Below are 4,705 nucleotides of genomic sequence, written 5' to 3'. Positions count from 1 at the left end.
ATCCAAGAGTCCGACCAGGGCTGCTGTAAACGCAAAAATTAATATATAAGTGGTTCTCAAATGAGTATGACACTGTGTAGTGTTTGGTGAGCACTGGTGTGTGGGAAGGCAGACAGACCCTTTTTCCTGTGGCGGCGAATGTCATGGACTGTGGTTGAGGTCAGAACGCATGATGCTTCTGATGGATGGGCAACAACAGTTTGGCCCCCCAGTCATGCTGGGAGGATTTCCAGACAGCACCGCCAAGGGTGTGCATATCCTGTTTCAGCCTGCAAAGGTATCACCATTAAGGCAAACATAGCTGACAAGCAAAAGGTGATGCAAAACTGCCCAATGTGGCTTGGGAAGTTGATTAACTGTTATTTCCTGATCTATAAATCACCAATCTCCATCCTCTCTGTGTGCTATCCATAAAATATTGGCTGTGGCCTTTGTTATACAAGGACATCTCATTTTTTATAATGAACTTGTAAATAATAATCCATATCCTACAATGAAAGAGTACCCTATTGTAGCTTCGGCAGCATGTATATTAAAATTGATGATACAGAGAAGATTATTAGCATTGTCCCTGTGCAAGGATGGCATGCAAATTCATGAAGTTTTACATATTTTTGGAGGGATTAAAAAAAAAACAACTTGTGGACATGGACAAGGTGGTGACTGCCGGAGCAAGAGGGGTATTAGGGTACTAAATAGTAATGGAAAGACATAAGATTGTATTTTTTTTAAAAAAAGAGGAAAAGAAAGAAAGAGTGGCCTACTATAAATCATGCAAAAGTGGGTCACATATTTAACAGCTTTGGTAGTTTAGGAACATGCTACATATGCATATACCTGCCTGTCACAGTAAGCACTGCATTGAGGCTTCAGATCTCAGAATATTTATTTGCATTAGTTTGCCAATAAAGTTAGTATGTAATCAAAGAAAGGTCCTCCTTATTAATCACCTCTTCTTAAGGAATAATAATGATGATGCTAACATACAAGCAGAACACTTTCAAATTATAAAAAAAACTTTCATACACATTTGATCATTTGATTCATATAACAATCAGGTATAATTTCCCCTACTCGAAAGAGGAGGAAAGTAAGATCCAAAGGGAATAATTTTCCCAAGTTCACACCATGGATAAATAACAGAAATGCAACCAGATTGCAGGAACAAAACTTTCAGTAGCTTACTAAAGGTTGTCTATTGAGGATCTTTTTATTACTAAATGAGATTTGCAGACTAGTAATATCAGCATCTCCTAGGAATTTGTTAGCAAAGCAGAATCACTGACTCCACTCCAGGATGGCTGAATCAGAATCTGCATTCACACAAGATCAGCACATGATTCACGTATATGTTAAAATTTGAAAATGAGTGAAATAATTGCATGAATAATTATTCAATGAATGATTGAACAAAAGCATCATTTATCCATTTATTCAGCACATTTGACAAGTACCTGTTAAGTAATACTTAGCAAATAACTATGATTTGATAAGTTTAATTGGTAACAGTAGCAAATTTAACTTGTTGGAATTACTAAAACATTCAGGTTTGGCTCTATCTATAGCTCTCTACTTGCTGAATGATTTGGATTGATTTCACAGGTCAAGTCAGTCAAACAACTAAAAGTTTTGCCAAAGACAGTGACACTAGCATAATTGTTTAAAAGGTAATAATGCCCTTTGAACTGCTACTTTTCTTTAACAATTTACAGGTCTGCCTCACCGACTACACACAAGGCCAAGAGAGGCCTCTTGTGACCAACTGTGACCTCTCTCACACATTGGAGAGAGGTCACAGTTGGGACCCTTCAGAAGTCAACAATGGATTTACCATTGAGCAGACACTCAAAAACAGCCAAATGAATTAATGAATCACTAAATGAGTACTTTGGGGAGGTGAGAAGATTATTCCAGATATTCTTTGCATAATATTCCCTCATTTACCTTAGTTAAATATTTAGCTAGCTTTCTTAAGAAACAAAATCTCCTGAATAGATTTCCTCTTAATTTCTGTAAAAGGTCTGCTGATTATTGCTGTAACTGATTACTGTTGCTAATTATTTAAGTAACAGTTAATTCACTTTTTAGAATTTTGAAAAGGGTGATTAAAAGAAGTAATTACTCAAAGTTTATTTAAAACAAGGAAATATCAGGGAGACATTACACTGGAAATGAAGATGGATTCTGAATTGGAATACTACCTCAAGAGTATGTAACTGGTAAAGACCTCAAGCTTATTGTCCTTTATTAATAGCAGTGTTTTTTCTGTAGCACACTGGATGCTTTTCCTTTCTCTCATTCACCCCTTATTCCATTATTTTATCTTCAGTCCAGTCATCAGTCGTCTTATTCAGAGCCCATGTAAGTAAATGTTAGCTTTATGACTACATCTTCTCCTTTTGCTTTAGTTTGTATTAATGCCAAAGCTTACATGTATTTTTTCATCTTTTCATCACCTAAAGCACAGCACACATTTGCTTTATTCAAATATATTATATCTAGATAACAACAATGAAGACTAACATCATAGCCAATTTGGCCATTCTGGAGGTTTGGAGGGTCACAAGGGTTATCATATGCCAGCAGCAACTGATCACCAATCTATGAACAACATGGTCTGAGTTTTGAATCAACTATTCTGTGGATGATGTTGCTGCACATGGCCTTATTGTTTCTATAAATAGCTTTCATTCAGGACGGTCTGATCCTTGGCAGCTGACATTCCCAATCTTAATGGGCCATTTTAACAGTCTCCACATTAAGAACTATATAAAAAACTCATTTTTCTTCATGCCTGTGAAATTATAAAATTAAAGCTTTAGATTTATTGCTAACAATATACAGGCTTCTATTGCAATAGGTGTTATGTTGAATTAACAGAGATGCCACACATCTATAAATAGCTTTTTGTTATGGCATAATAAAATGTTTTGTAGTCAATGGAAGTTGCTGAATGTTATACAGATTTGGAATTCCCTGTAAAAGTCCAGGAAAAGACATTAAATTCATGATGCTTTAAGAAATGTAAAATCTGATTTTTATCTCTGCCACTGACTTCCCATTCAGCTTAGAGAAAAATAATAAAATCATAAGGTGAAGACATTATCTAAATTAGCAAGTACATGTATTTTCACTTTGTATGCTGGTAACTTCCTAAAAGACTTAATTGACTTACAGATTGAAATTCCAGAAGAATAGAACATAAAAAGAAAACAAATATTACAATAATTTTTTAAAAGAACTTAAATGCACTGGTGTCTTCACCGATTCCAATATTTGGACATTATCCCTGGCTATGTTATTTTGGGAATAAAAACAAAGGCAGAAATGCATCTATAGTCTTTTAAGTCCTCCCAACCAAATTTTCCAAGAAATCTGTGCATTTATATATTTCAAAAACTCAATCCTGCCTCCAAATGCCAGACAGAAAAAGCTGGGTTTCTGTCTATCATGATCAGTTGCCACTGTTTCTGCTGCGGCTTCCTGGTCTCATGAGCTGCTACCTATGGCTGTACCCTTTGTTGGTTAGGCAGTGTAACATGCTGGGGACTCTAAGCTTACAGCTGTGTTTAGTTTATGTACCCAGGCTTAGCCATTCTTCCTGAAGCATGTCAGTTGTGTAAGGGTACCTGGACCTAGGAAAATTCTAGCTTTAGCCACAAGATGGGCCATTACTATCTCCCTCCAAAAACCTCAGCCATCACAGAATTCTTTTTCTCTATGAGCTTATTCTGGGGCCCCTGGGTGTACTTTTCTCCCAAGGACTCTTATAAATTGTTTTTAATTTTTTAGAGAGAGGGGAAGGGAGGAAGGAGGGAGAGAGAGAAAGGTCGATGTAAGAGAGAAACATCAATTAGTTGCCTTTCATAGGCAGCTCCAACTGAGAATCAAACCAGCAACCCTTCAGTTTGCACAATGACGACACAACCAACTGAGCCACACCAGCTGGGGCACTTCCAGTGACCCTTAACCAGGGTTATTCCTAACAGTAACAGTGAAGCTCAGATGAGTCTTATTACTTCTTCTGAGAAGATTTTTGATTCTATGTATGTTTACCCACTTTCTCCCCAAGACTCAGCATTGTGTACCAAGAGATATTGGGAGAAGCTGGTTTTTGAAGCTTTGAAGCATCACTTAAACATATCCCAGGAAAATAAGTGACTAATAAAATAGACTTATGCTTCATTTGTTTGTACAACAAATATTGTGAGTGCCTCCAATCAGCCAAGGTACTATTGTAGGCTTCCAAGAAACAGCGATGAATAAATCTGGCCAAGTCTTTGCAACCATGGAGTTTATATTCTAGTGAAAAGATAAACAAAAAGAAATATGGAGATATTTAATGCCAGGCAGTGACAATATTATGAAAATAAATGGGCTAGAGAACGAGACAGATAGAGTTGTCACAGAAGGACAACAGCATTGAGTGAAATGAAGGAGTAAGCCATGTAGCTTCTGAAAAGAAAAAAACAGAGAATGACATGGGCACAGGCCTGAAGTCAGTGCATGCTTGGCAAGCTCACAGAATAGCCAAGAGACCAGTGTGTTGGAGCAAATGAGCATCACAGAAGCGGCAGCTGATGTCAGAAAGACAGGGCGAAAAGTGTAGGAACTTGAAGATGATGGTAAGAACTCTGGATTGAATTCTATGTGATCTGGGAGACCTTTCGGCTTTGCGATGACTGATACAATCTAATTAGGGTTT

The 4,705-nt window shown here is 37.1% G+C and overlaps 1 non-coding gene across 1 annotated transcript; it reads left to right on the top strand.

Annotated features, from left to right (window-relative positions):
• The first annotated feature begins 510 nt into the window (after nt 1-510).
• Nucleotides 511-616, top strand: LOC123804873. Its single transcript, XR_006783223.1, has one exon. It is a non-coding gene; the product is annotated as a U6 spliceosomal RNA (small nuclear RNA).
• Nucleotides 617-4,705: the final 4,089 nt, after the last annotated feature.

This window comes from Phyllostomus hastatus, unplaced genomic scaffold (genome assembly GCF_019186645.2).
Source record: "Phyllostomus hastatus isolate PE091 unplaced genomic scaffold, TTU_PhHast_1.1 phas_scaffold_216, whole genome shotgun sequence".
In the NCBI taxonomy this organism is placed as follows: domain Eukaryota; kingdom Metazoa; phylum Chordata; class Mammalia; order Chiroptera; family Phyllostomidae; genus Phyllostomus; species Phyllostomus hastatus.
Note: the sequence above shows the minus strand (reverse complement) of the source record. Positions and strands in the feature narration are given on the sequence as shown.